Below are 22,053 nucleotides of genomic sequence, written 5' to 3'. Positions count from 1 at the left end.
GTTCAAGAATATTACAGGGTAAGTGAACTGAATGTCTCTCACTCATGTCCAATCCTTTGTGACCCCATGGACTATAGATTTCCAGGCTCTTCTGTCCATGGAATTCTCCAGGCAAGAATACTGGAGTGGGTATCCATTCCCCTTCTCCAGGGGATCTTCCCAACTCAAGGATCAAATCTAGATCTTCTCCATTGCAGGAGGATTCTTTATCAGCTGAGGTACTAGGGAAGCCCATCACAGGGTAATCTCATCCATAAATATATGTGCAGCATCCACTTGGAGAAGGCAATGGCACCCCACTCCAGTACTCTTGCCTGGAAAATCCCGTAGGTAGAGGAGCCTGGTAGGCTGCAGTCCATGGGGTCGCTAAGAGTCAGGCATGACTGAGCAACTTCACTTTCGCTTTTCACTTTCATGCATTGGAGAAGGAAATGGCAACCCACTCCAGTGTTCTTGCCTGGAGAATCCCAGGGACGGGGGAGCCTGGTGGGCTGCCGTCTATGGGGTCGCACGGTGTCGGACATGGCTGAAGTGACTTAGCAGCAGTAGCAGCATCCACTTAAATAATATAGATCTAACTGTAAAGAGCAGTGGCAGCACCAAGTCCAGGACACTAGACAGTCAGAGAACTCTTGACCCCAAGGGGTATTAGTGAGAACTCCCATGAATGCCTCCATCCAAATCCAAGATCTGGCACCACCCATCTGGCTGCAGCACCCAGTGCTGGATGCCTCACACAAGCACAAGTAACACAGGGACACAAATGCAATCAGCAGCAGACAGGCTGCACAAACACCACAAAACACACCATCTCACATGACCCTATCCATCAGAGGAAAAGAACTCACCTCCTCCCACCCAGAATGAGGCAGAAGTCCCTCCCAACACAAAGCCTATACAAGACACCCAGAGCAGAGACCAAAAGCAAGAAGTACAACCCTATAGACTGGGGAAAGGAGACCTCAAACACAGTGAATTAGACAAAATGAAAGACAGGGAAATACCATGCACATGAAGGAACAAGGCAAAAACAAAACAAAACAAAACAAAAAAACAAGTAAACAAAGAGAAAATAGACAAACAATCTGAAAAAGAATTCAGAGCAATGTAGTAAAGATGATGCAAAATCTCAAAAACAGAATGAAGAAAATACAAGAAACATAACACATTTTACAAGGACCTAGAAGAAATAAAGAATAAACAAACAATGACAACACAATTACTGAAATTAAAAATACTCTAGAAGGAATCAATAGGAGAATAATTGAGGCAGAACAGACAAGTGACCTAGAAGATAGAAAGGTGGAAATAACTGCTGAATAGTGGTATAAAGAAAAAAGAATGACAAGAAATTAAGATATCCCAGAGATTTCTGAGATAATAATTGTGAAGAGCAAAGTAGTAAAACTTCTATAAAAATTATTTAAGAACTATGATTATGAATGAATTCTTAAATAGGATGCTAAAAGCAGTAACTGTAGGGAAAAGATGAATAAATTTGACATCAAAATGAAAAAGTTATATCCATCAATAGAAACCAGTAAGAAAGTGAAAGTGTAATCATAGAGATTTGTTTACATTATGTATAACTATAAAATATATCTAATATACCAAACACTACTAAAAATCAATAATAACATAATTTAAAAGACAAATATCCAAGTGATATTAAAAGGTAGTTTACAACAGATTATCCAAATAGTCAAAAAATATATGCAAAGGTATTAAACTTCACTGGGGTGTTGTTCAGTCGCTAAGTCATAGCTGATTCTTTGTGAACACTTGAACTGTAGCCCATCAGGCACCTCTGTCTATGGGATTTTCCAGGCAAGAATACTGGAGTGGACTGCTGTTTCCTTCTCCAGATTAAGCTTCATTAGCCATCAGGAAAATGCATATTAAAGATTCAATGTAATACTCCTAAAGACTAATGAATAAAATGAGAAAAAAAAAATGATGCTATGGTTTTTCCTGTAGTCATGTATGGGTGTGAGAGTTGGACCTTAAAGAAGGCTGAGCACCAAAGAATTGATGCTCTTGAACTGTGCTATTGGAGAAGACTTTTGAGAGTCCCTTGGACTGCAAGGAAATCCAACCCATCCATCCTAAAGGAAATCAGTCCTGAATATTCATTGGAAGGATTGATGCTGAAGCTGAAATTCCAGTACTTTGGCCACTTGATGCAAAGAGATAACTCACTGAAAAAGACCCTGATGCTGGGAAAGACCGAAGGCAGGAAGAGGAGGGGATGACAGAAGATGAAATGGTTGGAAGGCATCACCAACTCAATGGAAATGAGATTGAGCAAGCTCTGGGAGATGACGAAGGACAAAAAAGCCTGGAGTGCTCCAGTCCATGGGTCACAAAGAGTTGGACATGGCTAAGCGACTGAACAACAACTTTAACACTATTCATAAAAGCACTAAACTAGAAACAACCTAAATTTCCATCAGTAGTAAAATGGATAAAGAAAGTGCGATATATTATATTGAGAATGAACTAATTATTGATACTTGCAGCAACACAGATTACAGCCTAAAAATTAAAAGGTTGAGAGAAATAAGCCAGACACAAAACAGAACCCACCATATTCAATTTTTATATAAGTTGAAACACAGTGAAAATAAACCAATGGTGTCAAAAACCAGAACAGTGGTTACTTTGGGGCAAAAGAAGTAGGGGGTTAAGGATACTTGTAATGTTCTAATTCTTCATTTGATAATGGTTATATGGGTGTTTATAAAAAACCATTGAGATATAAAGTAATAACTTTGTACTTTCTATAATTTTAATATAATAAATGTTTTTATTATAAAAAGTAAATGGTGTGAAAGTTACTGACTATAATTAGATAAAGGTTTGTCCTCTGAAATTATAAATTTAATTTTTCTGTTATTGCTTTGTAATATACTTATAACAAAAATTACATTATGATCCCTAAAATGCTAACAGATACATTGAACCTACGGTGGCAAAATTTAGCTTTATATGTAAAGAGGCTTTTAAAATATGTTTTCAATATCCTAATATTTCCTAGGATTTCACATTTCATTACATTTCCTCAAAATACAAATCACTGCAGTGAAGAATAATCTGCATACATAATCTTGAATTCAGACAATGAAACCTTCTAACAACATTAAATAATGTTTTAAGAGAATTTTAATGTATTCAGGTAACCAATGCTGACTCTACAAAGTACGCTACAAAAAAATCAATTTTTATCACTCGAAATCTATTGCAATTAGAGAGCAATGCCAAGTCACTGACACACTAATGGGTTTCAAAATATTTCAAAAAGAACAAGGAAATTGCTAAGTGTTTAATTGAAATGCAGTTCCAATAATTATAGCAAATTGGATAATATGAGCTTTCTGGAAAGCTACCATATAAAACTATCATATTATACAGTATTGAGTTTTAATAAATTTGTAGAATCATCTAGATACACTTTATATAACAATTATCCTACATTGAACTATGTAAAATCTTTTATTATATCTTCTAATATAAATTGAGTTAATTTCTATGTTCCAAGTGTTTGAATTTTAATTTAATTTTAGAACAGTGTAGCATTTCTGAAAAGGATCTGCTCCACAAATTCAACACGGCTTGCTTGAAAAGAATATTATATGTGACTAAAACATATTTTTCATGTACTCAATTGTAGTACTCTACTGCATGGAAATGATTAAGCTTTAGGAACAGGATTATCTGATCCTAATGTGTTAAATTGGGCTTCCCTGGTTGCTCAGCTCCATTTCCTGGCATGCTGTTGGGGGTAGAGTTGGGGAAGATTTCCACGCCCCAGACTACCTGACTTCTCTGTGTCAGTCTGGTCCCACCCTGAAGAGAATGGAGGTAGCCAGCAGACCTGCAGCTCCAGAACCCAGCAAGATCTGGGCTCTAACGTAGTGTCTGCTGCACCGCAACAGCCAGGATCAGCAAGGCATGGAGGCCTCATGCCTCAAGGAGCTGAGGAACAAGGCTTGTGATGTTCTGGCCATCATTAAGACCCAGGCGTCAGCCACCCTGGTCCTGGCAGAGGATGGCACCACAGTGGATGACGATAATTACTTCTTGTGTCTTCCTGTCAATACTAAGTTTGTGGCATTGGCTGGGAATGAGAAGTGGACACACAATTCAGAAGGAGGTACAGCTTGGATAACCCAAGAATCCTTCGACAGAGATGAAACAGACAGCAGGGCAGCGTTGAAATGGAAGAACATGGCCAGGCAGCGGAAGGAAGACCTATCTAGCATCATCCTGATGTCCAAGGAGGAGCTTCAGATGCTCACTGATGTCCCATGTTCAGAGCTGCCTCAGAAACTAGGCCAAAATCATGTGGCAGTCCAGGGGCTCCAGAACAGGTGCTTGACCAGAGAGAGGAAGCCTGTCAGTCCAGACAGCTGGTGGAGCTTTACCTCCAGGCTTTGGAGAAGGAAGGCAGCATCTTGTCGAAGCAGCAAGAGTCCAGAGCTGACCTCGGGGATGAAAGGGACGCTGCTGACACGGGCGTTAGAGAGAGCTCCTCCGACGTTATGCCTGCAAGCCAGATCCTCTTAGCGCTGAAGGAGAAATCTGCCCCAGAGCTGAGTTTGTCTTGTCTAGATCTGGAAGTGGGCAAGCACCAGGGACCCTGATCTTTGGAGGGAGACATTTGTATAAGGACTTTTTCACCTCTGCAGACCCTGAATCATAGCTGCCAATTTGCTATTATTACATGCAAAACTTCCCTTGTAGTTCACTTGGTAAAGAATCTGCCTACAATTCAGGAGACCCGGGTTTGATTCCTGGGTTGGGAAGATCCCTTGGAGAAAGAAATCGCAACCCACTCCAGTATTCTTGCCTGGAGAATCCCATGGACTGTAACCTGTCAGGCTCCTCTGTCCATGGGGTCGCAAGAGTTGGACACGACTTTGCAACTAAACCAACACCACCACCACCACCATTAATGTGTTAAATTGGGCTTCCTTGGTTGCTCAGCTGGTAAAGAATCCACCTCCAATGCTGGAGACCTTGGTTCGATTCCTGTTTCGGGAAGATCCCCTGAAGAAGGGAAAGGCTACCCACTCCAGTATTCTGGCCTCGAGAATTCCATAGACAGTCCATGGAGTCTCAAAGAGTCGGACACGACTGACTGACTTTCACTTTCACTTTTCAACATGTTAAATTAAAACTTGAAAATCATAATTTCTAACCAAAAAGTTGTAATAATTAGACATAATCAGTAGAACCACTTAAAACTAATATTTAGTGTTTATACTATGTATACACAAATATTGTTCATAGCTGTGCCACTCCTTTCACTGTCTTTCCTGCCCCATTTTAAGTTCTTCGAGAACTTTTCTTTCTTCTTTGCTTTTCCACATATTTAGCATGCCTATGCTGTATGGTGCTTAGTCACTGAGTCGTGTCTGACTCTTTGCGACTCCATGGACCACAGCCCACAGGGTTCCTCTGTCTGTGGGGATTCTCCAGGCAAGAATACTGGAGTGGGTTGCCATAGCCTCCTCCAGGGGATCTTCCCAACCCAGGGATCAAATCCAGGCCTTCCTCATTGCAAGATTCTTTACCATCTGAGCCACCAGGGAAGCTCTTAGCATGCCTATAGACCCTATTGATAATATAAAATATCATCAATAACTCTTCTATAGTCAAGCATAACAGGTAACTTATAATATTCATTTTGTTCCTGAAGACACTACTCTTGTTTTGCCCTTCTGCTAAGGTCTGATGCTTGGCTGCCTTCTAGGATTTATCTGTAGCAATATCCTGGGAATTCCTTTGTCCTTTTTCTGTATTGAATCCTGGATCTTGTGTCTTCTGCATTCATGGCCCGCTTGCCTAGGGGTACATATCCTCTGGTAATTCGTTGAAAAAGTGTTTAGGGAAGATAAATTTGGTGAGAACTTGTATATCTGAAAACCTCCTCTTTTTTAACCTTCATGCTAGACTGATCCTGTGGGTGAGAAGAGAATTCTGGATTGGAAATTATTTTCTCTGGGCATTTGAAAGGCATTGTGCATAGTCATACTTTCTAATGTTGCTGTTGAGAACTAGAAAGTATTCTAATATTTAGACACTGTGTATACATTTTATTTTTCTCTTTTCCAAAACACTGTAGGAAATTTTATTCACACTCATTTCCACAAAATGTCATGATGTGAGTTTGCTTATTGATTTTGCTGGGCACTCTATGGCATCTTCAAATCAAGAAAATGCACTTTATTAAATATCCTGTACTCTTACACTTCTCCGCAACCCTAATGCTAATATAACATTATTCTCAGAACATTCTTTTCATTTCGAAATGGTCTTTCAAGGCCTAGTATAACTTGTCTCTGGTGCATTCTGGTTTATTTCTACCAACAAGACAACACAAGCTATGATGAACATGTAAGCCAGACAGGAACCTAGAGTTAGTAATCTGGCCAGTGATATAGCTGGTACTGAAGTGAAGTGAAATCACTGTCACATTTGACTCTTTGCGACCCCATGGACTGTAGCCTACCACCCTCCTCCATCCATAGGATTTTCCAGCCAAGAGTACTGGAGTGGGTTGCCATTTCCTTCTCCAGAGGATCTTCCCAACCCAGGGATCGAACCCGGCTCTCCCGCATTGTAGGCATACACTTTACTGTCTGAGCCACCAGGGAAGTCCTACTCAGAACTAAAATTATAACAGATGGAGCTCATATTCAAACCCCCAGATTTGTTTCTTTTTTCTCTCTTCTTTAAGATTCACATGCCCATAGTATATACTGGGGAAGACATCCATTTCCCCTCAACTCTCTGATTTGTAGATGCTGGGGGAGGGACAATGGGAGTAATTGTTTAATGAGTACAGAGTTTCAGTTTTGAAAGATGGAACGAGTTCTGAAGATGGATGGCAATGATGGTTGAAGAAATGGATGTATTTATTACCACTGAACTATACATTTAAAATGGTTAAGATATCAGTTCAGTTCAGTTGCTCAATCGTGGCCAACGTTTTGCAACCCCATGAATCGCAGCATGCCAGGCCTCCCTGTTCATCACCAACTCCCGGAGTTTACTCAAACTCACATCCATTGAGTCGGTGATGCCATCTAGCCATCTCATCCTCTGTCGTCCCCTTTTCTCCTGCCCCAAATCCCTCCCAGCATCAGATAACATTAATTTGTTCAATATATTTACAGCTCACTTAAAAATAATCTATAAATTTGTTTATATATTTTTAATATTTTTTTCTACCTATTTTCCATTTCTGCCTTTAAACTCCTGGAAGCAAAAAATACATTTGTTTGTTTGACAGAACTTTCCAAATTTGGGGCAGGGGGGAGACATCAAGGCATAAACTCAAAAAACAATGTATACATGTATCAGGATAAATATATAGAAAATCATACCTAGGTTCATCATAGTAAAACTGTTGAAAACAGAAGAAAAAGAAACATATTTAAACTATCTTGAGAACAAATACGCATTATCTTCAAGGAAGCAATACTTAGATGGACAATATTTAGGTGATTTTGAATTCTATACAGAAACAATGGAAGCTAAAATACAATTGAATGATAATTTTCAAGTGCTGAACAATCACTGTCATTATTTAAAATTTAAAACCCAAGTGAAATATGGAAGGGGAAAAAACACAAAAATCAAATAACTAACATGTCTTAACCAGCACTAATGGAAAAATCTCAAGTCCTATATACAAATAAATTAAAGATATAATGACACCAAAAGAAGGAAAAATTGAGGAATGTGTTCACTATAATTGAGTAAACTAATTCTGATAAGCAGAATTTTAAATATATCATTCCAAGATTCCTATCTCCTGGTTAACCAAATGAGCACTAATCTGTTAACTACTATGAAGGAATTTTTGTTGATGTAATTGAAGTGCCAGTAAATGGATCTTCCTTGGTGGATCAGTGGTCAAGAATCTGCTTGCCAATGTAGGCAATGTGGGTTCAATCCATGGGTTGCAAAGATCCCATGGAGAAGGAAATGGCAACCTACTCTAGTGTTCTTGCCTGGAATATCACATGGACCGAGAGGCCTGGAGAGCTACAATCCATGGGGTCACAAAGACCTGGACACAACTTAGAAACTAAACAACAATTGATTTTAAAATATGGAGATTGGATGAACCTGACCCAGTTAGGTGAATCCTTTAAAAGTAGCATTTTCTCTACCAAGTGGCAGATGAAGCAGTCAAATATCTGAAGCATAGTAAGATTTTGATATGCCTCTCCTAGCTTAAGGATAGAGGAAGCCATTTGCCAAGGAATGCAGGCAGGCTGCATTCAACCAGAGCTCAGAGTAGTCTACTGGTTGACCGTAGCAAACAAACAGGGACCCCAATCCTAAAACCATGAAGACCTTAATTCAGTCAACAGCTTGAATGAATGTGGGGACAGATATTTCCCTGGAACCTTCAAATAAGAGTCTAGTTTCACCAACATTGTTTTTTTAACATTTTTGAGAGGTTAAGCATATAACCTCAATGAAATGTCTAGACTTCTGACCAACAGAACTGTGGGCTAATGAAGGGGTTTTGGTTTAAGCCACTGAGTTTGTGGTAATTTGTTATATGCAGCAATAAAAAACAAATACACTAGTAATGTATAATGTTTAGACCCACAAGACATTGTAAACAATAATATACCTTAAGAAGACTATTTGGGAGGCAATCCTAACATGGCGGAGGAATAGGACTGGGAGACCACTTTCTCCCCTACAAATTCATCGAAAGAACATTTAAATGCTGAGCAAATTCCACAAAACAACTTTTGAATGCTGGCAGAGGACATCAGGCACCCAGAAAGGCAGCCCATTGTCTTCTAAAGGAGTTAGGACAAAAGATAAAAGATAAAAAGAGAGTCAAAAGAGTTAGGTATGGTGATCCATCCAGGGAAGGGAGTCTTAAAAAAGAGAGAAGTTTCCAAACACCAAGAAACACCCTTTCTGGTGGGTCTGTGGCGAGCCTTGGAATCTGAGAGGGCAAAATAACTGGGGGGAAAAATAAATAAATAATTAAAACCCACAGATTACATGCCTAAGAGCAACCCCCAGTAGAACAGCAGCCTAGATGCTTGCATCCCCCACTAGCAAGCGGGGGCTGGACAGGGAGGCACAGGCTGCATTGCTTAGGGTAAGGACGAAGCATGAATGCCCCAAGGGAAATCTGAGGGATCTAGCTTGAGATAGCAACCCAGACGGTGGGTTAGCTATCCCACAAAAAGCCCTAACGTAGTGGAAGTGAGAAATAGATTTAAGGGACTAAATCTGATAGACAGAGTGCCTGATGAACTATGGACAGAGGTTCGTGACCTTGTAAGGAGACAGGGATGAAGACCATCCCCATGGAAAAGAAATGCAAAAAACCAAAATGGCTGTCTGAGGAGGCCTTACAAATAGCTTTGAATGGAAGAGAAGCCAAAAGCAAAGGAGAAAAGGAAAGATATTGCCATTTGAACGCAGAGTTCCAAAGGATAGCAGGAGAGACAAGAAAGCCTTCCTCAGCAATCAATGGAAAGAAATAGAGGAAAACAACAGAATGGGAAAGACTAGAGATCTCTTCAAGAAAATGAGAGATCCCAAGGGAACATTTCATGAAAAGATGGGCTCGATAAAGGACAGAAATGGTATGGACCTAACAAAAGCAGAAGATATTAAGAAGAGGTGGCAAGAATACACAGAAGAACTATACAAAAAAGATCTTCACAACCAAGATAATCACGATGGTGTGATCACTCACCTAGAGGCAGACATCCTGGAATGTGAAGTCAAGTTGACCTTGGAAAGCATCACTATGAACAAAGCTAGTGGAGGTGATGGCATTCCAGTGGAGCTATTTCAAATCCTGAAAGATGATGCTGTGAAAGTGCTGTACTCAATATGCCAGCAAAATTGGAACAGTCAGCAGTGGCCACAGGACTGGAAAAGGTCAGTTTTCATCCCAATCCCAAAGAAAGGCAATGCCAAAGAATGCTCAAACTACCACACAATTGCACTCATCTCACATGCTAGTAAAGTAATGCTCAAAATTCTCCAAGCCAGGCTTCAGCAATACGTGAACAGTAAACTTCCAGATGTATAAGCTGGATTTAGCAAAGGCAGAGGAACCAAAGATCAAATTGCCAACATCCACTGGATCATTGAAAAAGCAAGAGAGTTCCAGAAAAACATCTACTTCTACTTTATTGACTATGCCAAAGCCTTTGACTGTGTGGATCACAATAAACTGTGGAAAATTCGGAAAGAGATGGGAATACCAGACCACCTGACCTCCCTCTTGAGAAACCTGTATGCAGGTCAGGAAGCAACAGTTACAACTGGACATGGAACAACAGACTGTTTCCAAATAGGAAAAGGAGTACATCAAGGCTGTATATTGTCACCCTGCTTATTTAACTTCTATGCAGAGTACATCATGCGAAATGCTGGGCTGGAAGAAGCACAAGCTGAAATCAAGACTGCTGGGAGAAATATCAATAACCTCAGATAAGCAGATGACACCACCCTTATGGCAGAAAGTGAAGAGGAACTAAAAAGCCTCTTGATGAAAGTGAAAGAAGAGAGTGAAAAAGCTGGCTCAAAGCTCAAGATTCAGAAAACAAAGATCATGGCATCAGGTCCCATCACTTCATGGCAAACAGATGCGGAAACAGTGTCAGACTTTATTTTGGCGGGGGGTGGGGGGGGCTCCAAAATCACTGCAGATGGTGATTGCAGCCATGAAATTAAAAGACGCTTACTCCTTGAAAGGAAAGTTATGACCGACCTAGACAGCATATTAAAAAGCAGAGACATTACTTTCTCAACAAAGGTCCGTCTAGTCAAGGCTATGGATTTTCCAGTGGTCATGTATGGATGTGAGAGTGGGACTGTGAAGAAATCTGAGCACTGAAAAGTTGATGCTTTCGAACTGTGGTGTTGGAGAAGACTCTTGAAAGTCCCTTGGACTGCAAGGAGATCTAACCGGTCCATCCTAAAGGAGATCAGTCCTGGGTGTTTGTTCACTGGAAGGACTGATGCTCAAGCTGAAACTCGAATACATTGGCTACCTTATGCAAAGAGTTGACTCATTGGAAAAGACTCTGATGTTGGGAGGGATTGGGGGCAGGAGGAGAAGGGGACGAGAGAGGATGAGATGGCTGGATGGCATCACTGACTCGATGGACATGAGTTTGGGTAAACTCCGGGAGCTGGTGATAGACAGGGAGGCCTGGTGTGCTGCGATTCATGGGGTCACAAAGAATTGGGCACGACTGAGCGACTAAACTGAAATGAACTGAAGACACCATCAGGCCTGCTCACAGAACAAAGGACTGGGCAGAGCTAGCCGGCTGAGGCCTGCCCATCCCCTACCAGAGACAGGCAGGCAGGGGGCAGCTAGAGCTGGAATGGGGCAATCACAGCCCCAGAGAGGCATCCTATACCAATCTGCAAGCAGACTTTGTCGCTAACCAAGAATTCTTGGGATTCTGGATGGTTGACATCCACCAGGAGAGCTGCAGCTGGCGATCAGCACCTGGTCACCTAAGCTGCTTGGACCTGGGACAGGCACAAAACGCTGGCCCAACCAAGTCTGCACCTTTGTGGAGTACCTGAGAACCTGAACCTGAGTGGCTTAGATCTGCGGAGTGCATGCAACCCAGGGCCAGCATCAGACAGTTTCTGGCAGAGCAACCTAGAGCCTGAGCAATGTAGACTGGGAAAGCACACACGCCGTGAGCTGGGGCAAACCCAGTGTGGCTGAATCACTGTGAGTACACGCCAGTGATATTTGTTTGCAGTGTTCCTCTCTCCCCACAACACAACTGAACAAGTGAGCCTAAAGCAAGTGACCACCACCACCCCACCTGGTGTCGTGGCAGAAATTAGACACTGAAGAGACCACAAACAGAAGAAGCTAAAATAAACAGAAGGAACCACTTTGGAAGTGACAGGTGCAATAGATTAAAACCCTGTGGTTAGTACCGACTACATGGAAGGGGCCTATAGACCTTGAGAAGTACAAGCTGGACCAAGGAACTATCTGAAAATGAACTGACCCCACACTGTCTGCAATAGCTCCAGAGAAAGTCCTAGAAGTACTTTTACAATTATCATTTTTTTAAAAAAAAATTTTTTTTTCATTTTTAAGTCCCTTATTACTCCTTTAATTTTCATTTTTATAACCTACTATTACCCTGCAAAAAAAGACCCTATTTTTAAAGCAAACTTCATATATATATATATATATTTTATAATTTTTGTGTTTTTTTAATATTGTATTTTTGAGAATGTAACCTCTACTCTAGATTTTTAATCTCTGCTTTTGATATTTGTTATTAACTTTGTACCTTTAAGAACCCAATCTTCAGTACCCATTTTTACGTGGGAAAGAGATCACTGGCCTGATTGCTCTCTCCCCCTTTTGACTCTCGTTTTTCTCCACCAGGTCTCCTCTATCTCCTCCCTCCCCCTTTTCTTCTTTTCCCAACTCTGTGAATCTCTTTGTGTGTTCCGGGTTGTAGAGAACACTTAGGGAACTGATTACAGTCTGGATCTGTCTCTTTCCTTTTGATTCCCCCCTTTTATCCTCCTGGCCACCTCTGTCTCCTTCCTCTCTCTTCTCTTCTCTGTGTAACTCTGTGAACATCTCTGAGGGATCCAGACTGTGGAGAGCACATAGGGAAGTGATTACTGGCTAGCTTGCTCTCTCCCCTTTTGATTCCCCCTTTTTCTCCTCCTGGTCACCTCTAGCTCCCTACTCTCTCTTCTCTTCTCCATGTAACTCTGTGTACCTCTCCAGGTGTCCCTCACTGTGGAGAAACTTTTCATCATTAACCTAGATGTTTATCATAGGTGCTGTATAGATGGAGAAGTCTTGAGGCTACTGTAAGAATAAGACTGAAAACCAGAGGCAGGAGGCTTAAGTCCAAATCCTGAGAACACCTGAGAACTTCTGAATCCAGGGAACATTAATCAATAGGAGCTCATCAAACACCTCCATACCTACACTGAAACCAAGCACCACCCAAGGGTCAACAAGATCCAGAGCAAGACATACCACTCAAATTCTCCAGCAACACAGGAACATAGCCTTGAGCTTCAATATACAGGCTGCCCAAAGTCAAACCAAACCCACTGACATCTCAAAACTCATTACTCATTCATTGCACTCCAGAGAGAAGAAATCCAGCTCCACCCACCAGAACACTGACACAAGCTTCCCTAACCAGGAAACCTTGATAAGCCATCCATCCAACCCCATCCACAGCGAGGAACCTCCACAATAAAAAGGAACCACAAACTGCCAGAATACAGAAAGGCCACCCCAAACACAGCAATATAAACAAGATGAAAAGGCAGAGAAATACCCAGCAGGTAAAGGAACAGCATAAATGCCACCAAAACAAATAAAAGAGGAAGAGATAGGGAATCTACCTGATAAAGAATTCTGAATAATGATAGAGAAAATGATCCAAAACCTTGAAAACAAATTGGAGTTACAGATAAATAGCCTGGAGACAAGGATCGAGAAGATGCAAGAAAGTTTTAACAAGGACCTAGAAGAAATAAAAAAAAATCAATATATAATGAACAATGCAATAAATGAGATCAAAAACACTCTGGAGTAGTGTAGAATAATGGAGGCAGAAGATAGGATAAGTGAGGTAGAAGATAGAATGGTAAAAATAAATGAAACAGAGGGGAAAAAAGAAAAAACAATTAAAAGAAATGAGGACAACCTCAGAGACATCTGGGAAAATGTTAAGTGCCCCAACATTCGAATCATAGGAGTCCCAGAAGAAGAATACAAAAAGAAAGACCATGAGAAAATACTTGAGATAATAGTTGAAAACTTTCTCAAAATGGGGAAGAAAATAATCACCCAAGTCCAAGAAACCTAGAGAATCCCAAAACCCAAGGCGAAACATCCCAAGACACATATTAATCAAATTAACAAAGATCAAACACAAAGAACAAATATTAAAAGCAGCAAGGGAAAAACAACAAATAACACACAAGGGGTTTCCCAAAAGGATAACAGCTGATCTCTCAAAAGAAACTCTTCAGGCCAGGAGGGAATGGCAGGACATACTTAAAGTGATGAAAGAAAATAAAGTACAGCCCAGATTACTGTACCCAACAAGGATCTCATTCAAATATGAAGGAGAAATCAAAAGCTTACAGACAAGCAAAAGCTGAGAAAATTCAGCACCACCAAACCAGCTCTTCAACAAATGCTAAAGGATCTTCTCTAGATAGGAAACACAGAAAGGGTATATAAACTCGAACCCAAAACAATAAGGTAAATGGCAATGAGATCATACTTATCAATAATTACCTTAAATGTAAATGGGTTGAACCCAACCAAAAGACAAACACTGGTTGAATGGATACAAAAACAAGACCCCTATATATGTTGTCTACAAGAGACCCACCTCAAACAAGGGACACACACAGACTGAAAGTGAAGGGCTGGAAAAAGATATTCCATGCAAATAGAGACCAAAAGAAAGCAAGAGCAGCAATACTCATATTAGATAAGATAGACTTTAAAACAAAGGCTGTGAAAAGAGACGAAGATGGACACTACATAATGATCAAAGGATCAATCCAAGAAGAAGATATAACAATTATAAATATATATGCACCCAACATAGGAGCACCACAATATGTAAGACAAACGCTAACAAGTATGAAAGGGGAAATTAACAATAACACAATAATAGTGGGATACTTTAATACACCACTCACACCTATGGATAGATCAACTAAAAAGAAAATTAACAAAGAAATACAAACCTTAAATGATACAATAGACCAGTTAGACCTAATTGTTATCCATAGGACATTTCACCACAAAAAAAAAAAAAAAATGAATTTCACCTTTTTCTCAAGCACACATGGAAATTTCTCCAGGACAGATCACATCCTGGGCCATAAATCTAGCCTTGGTAAATTCATTCCAAGCATCTTTTCTGACCACAATGCAGTAAGATTAGATTTCAATTACAGGAGAAAAACTATTAAAAATTTCAACATATGGAGGCTGAACAAAACGCTGCTGAATAACCAAATCACAGAAGAAATCAAAAAAGAAATCAAGATATGCGTAGAAATGAATGAAAATGAAAATACAACAACCCAAAACCTATGGGACACTGTAAAAGCAGTGCTAAGGGGAAGGGTCATAGCAATACAGGCATACCTCAAGAAACAAGAAAAAAGTCAAATAAATAACCTAACTCTATGGTTTTACCTGTGGTCATGTATGGATGTGAGAGTTGGACTGTGAAGAAGGCTGAGCACCAAAGAATTAATGCTTTTGAACTGCGGTGTTGGAGAAGACTCTTGAGCGTCCCTTGGACTACAAGGAGACCCAACCAGTCCATTCTGAAGGAGATCAGCCCTGGGATTTCTTTGGAAGGAATGATGCTAAAGCTGAAACTCCAGTACTTTGGCCACCTCATGCGAAGAGTTGACTCATTGGAAAAGACTCTGATGCTGGGAGGGATTGGGGGCAGGAGGAGAAGGGGCCGACAGAGGATGAGATGGCTGGATGGCATCACTGACTCAATGGACGCGAGTCTGAGTGAACTCTGGGAGTTGGTGATGGACAGGGAGGCCTGGCATGCTGTGATTTATGGGGTCACAAACAGTCGGACACAACTCAGCGACTGAACTGAACTGACACCTAAAGCAACTAGAAAAGGAAGAAATGAAGAACCCCAGGGTTAGTAGAAGCAAAGAAATCTTAAAAATTAGGGCAGAAATAAATGCAAAAGAAACAAAAGAGACCATAGCAAAAAACAACAAGGCCAAAAGCTGGTTCTTTGAAAGGATAAATAAAATTGACAAACCATTAGCCAGACTCATGAAGAAACAAAGGGAGAAAAATCAAATCAATAAAATTAGAAATGAAAATGGAGAGATCACAACAGACAACACAGAAATACAAATGATCGTAAGAGACTATTACCAGCAACTATATGCAAATAAAATGGACAACTTGGAAGAAATGGACAAATTCTTAGAAAAGGACAACTTTCCAAAATTGAACCAGGTAGAAATAGAAAATCTTAACAGACTCATCACAAGCATGGAAATTGAAACTGTAATCAGAAATCTTCCAACAAACAAACGTCCAGGACCAGACTGCTTCACAGCTGAATTCTACCAAAAATTTAAAGACGAGCTAACACCTATCCTAATCAAACTATTCCAGAAAATGGCAGAGGAAGGTAAACTTTCAAACTCATTCTATGAGGCCACCATCACCCTAATACCAAAACCTGACAAATATGCCACAAAAAAAGAAAACTACAGGACAATATCACTGATGAACATAGATGAAAAAATCCTTAACAAAATTCGAGCAAACAGAATCCAACAACATATTCAAAAGATCATTCATCATGACCAAGTGGGCTTTATCTGAGGGATGCAAGGATTCTTCAATATTCGCAAATCAATCAATGTAATACACATTAACAAATTGAAAAATAAAAACCATATGATTATCTCAGTAGATGCAGAGAAAGCCTTCGACAAAATTCAACATCCATTTATGATAAAAACCCTCCAGAAGGCAGGAATAGAAGGAACATACCTCAACATAATAAAAGGTGTATATGACAAACCCACAGCAAACATTATCCTCAATGGTGAAAAACTGAAAGCATTCCCCTAAAGTCAGGAACAAGACAAGGGAGCCCACTCTCACCACTATTATTCAACATAGTTTTGGAAGTTTTGACCACAGCAATCAGAGCAGAAAAAGAAATAAAAGGAATCCAAATTGGAAAAGAAGTTAAACTCTCACTGTTTGCAGATGACATGATCCTCTACATAGAAAACCCTAAAGACTCCACCAGAAAATTACTAGAGCTAATCAATCAATATAGTAAAGTTGCAGGATATAAAATCAACACACAGAAATCCCTTGTATTCCTATACACTAACAATGATAAAACAGAAAGAGAAATTAAGGAAACAATTCCATTCACCATTGCAACTAAAAGAACAAAATACTTAGGAATATATCTACCTAAAGAAACTAAAGACCTATATATAGAAAACTATAAAACACTGGTGAAAGAAATCAAAGAGGACACTAATAGATGGAGAAATATGCCATGTTCATGGATCAGAAGAATCAATATAGTGAAAGTGAGTATACTACCCAAAGCAATCTATAGATTCAATGCAATCCCTATCAAACTACCAACGATATTTTTCACAGAGCTAGAACAAATAATTTCAAGATTTGTATGGAAATACAAAAAAAAAAAACTCAAATAGCCAAAGCAATCTTGAGAAAGAAGAATGGAACTGGAGGAATCAACCTGCCTGACTTCAGGCTCTACTACAAAGCCACAGTCATCAAGACAGCATAGTACTGGCACAAAGACAGAAATATAGATCAATGGAACAAAATAGAAAACCCAGAGATAAATCCATGCACCTATGGACACCTTATCTTTGACAAAGGATGCAAGAATATGCGATGGAGAAAAGAGAATCTCTTTAACAAGTGGTGCTGGGAAAACTGGTCAACTACTTGTGAAAGAATGAAACTAGAACACTTTCTAACACCATACACAAAAATAAACTCAAAATGGACTAAAGATCTAAACGTAAGGCCAGAAACTATAAAACTCCTAGAGGAAAACATAGGCAAAACATCTCTGACATAAACCACAGTAGGATCTTCTATGACCCACCTCCCAGAATATTGGAAATAAAAGCAAAAATAAAGAAATGGGACCTAATTAAAATTAAAAGCTTCTGCACAAAGAAGGAAACTCTAAACAAGGTGAAAAGACAACCTTCAGATACATATTTTTATGTATAGCACGAAGACAAACCAAAATTTTCAAAAAAAAAATGAATTACAGATATTGGTCATAGTTTGTGAATTAATCAAAGGTGCTCTTGTTTCCCATACATAAGGACTACATTGGTCATATTAAGAATGACATGAATGCTCATATTAAAGGAATAGGAAGGGAAAAATGAGATACTTGTAGGGTCATTTAGCTCATAAATAAGCCCAATTACAATGCATTCTGTCAGAATCTAGAGTTTATTTTTATCCTAGTACATCAAGTTGCTTTCAATAGAATGTGCTCAAGAAAGAACAGTAAATATACTGTTTAATTATTACAACATATAAATATTAGCTCATAAAGAAATAAAAATAGTAACAGGATATAGTAGCCCTTATGCACACACAAAGCATTATTAATATTTAAAACCAGTATATTTTGTTTTTTATGGTGAGTACAAGTGTGTGCTTTTATTAAATGCTAAAATACTGTCAGAAAATATTTTTACTTATATTCTAATGAATAGAAAAAAGTAAACTCAAAATGGATTAAAGATCTAAATGTAAGATCAGAAACTATAAAACTCCTAGAGGAGAACATAGGCAAAACACTCTCAGACATAAATCACAGCAGGATCCTCTATGATCCACCTCCCAGAATTCTGGAAATAAAAGCAAAAATAAACAAATGGGATCTAATTAAAATTAAAAGCTTCTGCACAACAAAGGAAAATATAAGCAAGGTGAAAAGACAGCCTTCTGAATGGGAGAAAATAATAGCAAATGAAGCAACTGACAAACAACTAATCTCAAAAATATACAAGCAACTTATGCAGCTCAATTCCAGAAAAATAAACGACCCAATCAAAAAATGGGCCAAAGAACTAAATAGACATTTCTCCAAAGAAGACATACGGATGGCTAACAAACACATGAAAAGATGCTCAACATCACTCATTATTAGAGAAATGCAGATCAAAACCACAATGAGGTACCACTTCACACCAGTCAGAATGGCTGCGATCCAAAAATCTGCAAGCAATAAATGCTGGAGGGGGTGTGGAGAAAAGGGAACCCTCCTACACTGTTGGTGGGAATGCAAACTAGTACAGCCACTATGGAGAACAGTGTGGAGATTCCTTAAAAAATTGCAAATAGAACTACCTTATGACCCAGCAATCCCACTGCTGGGCATACACACCGAGGAAACCAGAATTGAAAGAGACACATGTACCCCAATGTTCATCGCAGCACTGTTTATAATAGCCAGGACATGGAAACAACCTAGATGTCCATCAGCAGATGAATGGATAAGAAAGCTGTGGTACATATACACAATGGAGTATTACTCAGCAGTTAAAAAGAATTCATTTGAATCAGTTCTGATGAGATGGATGAAACTGGAGCCGATTATACAGAGTGAAGTAAGCCAGAAGGAAAAACACCAATACAGTATACTAACACATATATATGGAATTTAGGAAGATGGCAATGACGACCCTGTATGCAAGACAGGGAAAGAGACACAGATGTGTATAACGGACTTTTGGACTCAGAGGGAGAGGGAGAGGGTGGGATGATTTGGGAGAATGACATTCTAACATGTATACTATCATGTGAATTGAATCGCCAGTCTATGTCTGACGCAGGATGCAGCATGCTTGGGGCTGGTGCATGGGGGTGACCCAGAAAGATGTTATGGGGAGGGAGGTGGGAGGGGGGTTCATGTTTGGGAATGCATGTAAGAATTAAAGATTTTAAAATTTAAAAAATAAAAAACTAAAATTAAAAAAAAAGTAACCCAAATATTTAAAAATTAATGATAAACATAATTTAAAATTATAAAACTGTAACATATAAATTATAATTGCATGTTATTTGTTGTAGTTCAGTAGCTAAGTCATGTCTGACTCTTTGCAACCCCATGTATTATAGCCCACTAGGCTCCTCTGTTCATGGGATTCTCTGGGCAAGAATATTAGAGTGGGTTGCCATTTTCTTCTCCAGGGGATCTTTCCAACCCAGGGATTGAACTCACGTCTCCTGCACTGGCAAGAAGAATCTTTACCACTGTGCCACCATATTACCTTTAAAAAGCTTATGTTTTAAACTCCATTAATGGCGCAGTGGGAAAGAATCCACCTGCAGACACAGGAGATATGGGTTTGTATTTCTGAGTTGGAAAGACCACCTGGAGTAGGAAATGGCAACCCACTACAGTATTCTTGCCTGGAAAATCCCAGTCCATGGCGTTTCAGAGTCAGACATGACTGAGCATGCTTGCATGCACACGTGCACACACACACACACACACACACACAAAGTGCAGGAAATATCTTTTTTCTATTCACTTTCAGAAATTCAGTTACTGCCTGGTGCAAATTAGCTGCTTACTACATTTATTGGAAGAATGAATCCATTAATGGAAGAAGGAAAGAATCATATCAAATAATTGGCATCATAAAATGCAAAGTCTGTCCAATACAATTTCCTTTACTTTTGCTGACATAATTTGCTTTACTTCAGTAATTTACAGTATTCTGATAAAATGGAAGAACATAAATACTTTTTATATTTATCTTAAATATCAGTCAATGGCTTAGTCTAGCAACCCCCATGCTTAGGTTATTAATTTTGGACTTTCTAAGGTACATCTTGTTAAATTCTTTTAAAGGTCCAGTCCTAAAAAAAAAAAAATCTTAAAAAAGAGAAATTGTGAATTAACTCAACTTACAAATATTCGATTAAATTGAATTTTCTTTTGCATTTCCAAAATCATTGTATCCAGCACAGTGGATGGCCAGAGTACAACCTTACAATATTTGTTGATTTTTTACACAGAGGGGGAAGGAGAGAGTGAGACAAACTGACAAGATAGCACTGATGCATATACACAACTATGCATATAAGAGACAGCTAGTGGGAAGTTGCTATATAACACAGGGATCTCAGCCCAGTGCTGTGTGATGACCTAGAGGGGTGGGATGGGACAGAGGAGGTAGGCTCAAGAAGGAGGAGATACATGTATACTCACGTTGTTGTATGGGAGAAACCAACATAACATTGTAAAGCAATTATCCTCCAATTAAAAATAAGCTTTAAAAAATCCTGATGATAAAAAAGACAGTTAAGTCAATGAAAATAAAAATAAAAAGTAAATTTCAGGTAAGCTGATAATGTCAGTGCTCCATCCAGATTTCTCAGATTGTTGTTAGTACATTTTACACATTTCCAACTACTGTGTACTTTTTTCTTACAACAGCCAGCATCTATGACTCTTTTTCAAAAGAATGCTGTCAGGAGCCCAGTTTGCCTATAAGCTCAAGAGATCCAGATGTACATGGGATTCTATGTGCCCCCAAGGCAGCCCTTAATCAATGGCTGATAGATATACAAGTATGAAAGCGTCAGTACTTTTGCTTTTGAACAGGGCAGCTTTTAGGTATAGCTTGCATTGCAAGTATCCCCTTGGAGTTTCAAATTAGGCATTGCTTTGAAAGAGATTATCATGATGTCTATCATAATTTAAGAACTTACTGAAGTGAAGTGAAAGTCACTCAGTCGTGTCCGGCTCTTTGCAACCCAGTGTGCTGCAGTCTACTAGGCTCTTCTGTCCATGGAATTTTCCAGGCCAGAATACTGGAGTGGGTTGCCATTTCCTTCTCCAGGAGCTCTGCCCAACTCAGGGATTGAACCCAGGTCTCCCACATTGCAGGCAGATGTTTTACTGTGTGAGCCACCAAGGAAGACCCCTATTCCTTTGGAGATCAGGCTAAACTTAGGCTTCCCTCTGAAGGACTTTGCCACAGACTGCATCTCTGCTGGGCTTCCACTCCTTCCAATTCCTGTTTTTCCCAATCTTTTACCAATTTCTCATAGATATCTCCTTAATAAATAATTTTAATTTTTATTTCTGGGTCTGTTTCTGGAGAACCTGATTTAATATCAATATATTAAGTTTCTTGGTATTGCTTCAGTTTGTCTTAAGGCCCAAGGTAGAAGTATATAGGAAAACAAATAGAATGAATAGGAACACTCTCATTTTTGTTAGCTTGAGCTGGGACCTACAGATATGGGTAAGAATTCCATACTCAATAATTAGAAAATAACTCAAAATTATGGATGACTTAAAAAAAAACATATGACGAATCCTAAATGAGATAACTGTGACACTTTGTGAAATGATAAATCCTAACTCACTTGCATTAGACTTAATCTGGGTGCTTGTTAACAATGTA

General features: G+C 39.3%; 1 protein-coding gene and 1 pseudogene across 1 annotated transcript in view; one reads left to right on the top strand and one right to left on the bottom strand.

The window, feature by feature from the left end:
- The window catches only part of STPG2 (sperm tail PG-rich repeat containing 2), a 383,941-nt gene that overhangs the window by 78,295 nt on the left and 283,593 nt on the right, over nt 1-22,053 (bottom strand). The gene's annotated exons all lie outside the window — the stretch shown is intronic.
- Nucleotides 3,856-4,643, top strand: LOC138442825 (DNA fragmentation factor subunit alpha pseudogene; annotated as a pseudogene).

Source organism: Ovis canadensis, chromosome 6 (assembly GCF_042477335.2).
Source record: "Ovis canadensis isolate MfBH-ARS-UI-01 breed Bighorn chromosome 6, ARS-UI_OviCan_v2, whole genome shotgun sequence".
NCBI classification, from domain to species: Eukaryota; Metazoa; Chordata; class Mammalia; order Artiodactyla; family Bovidae; genus Ovis; species Ovis canadensis.
Note: the sequence above shows the minus strand (reverse complement) of the source record. Positions and strands in the feature narration are given on the sequence as shown.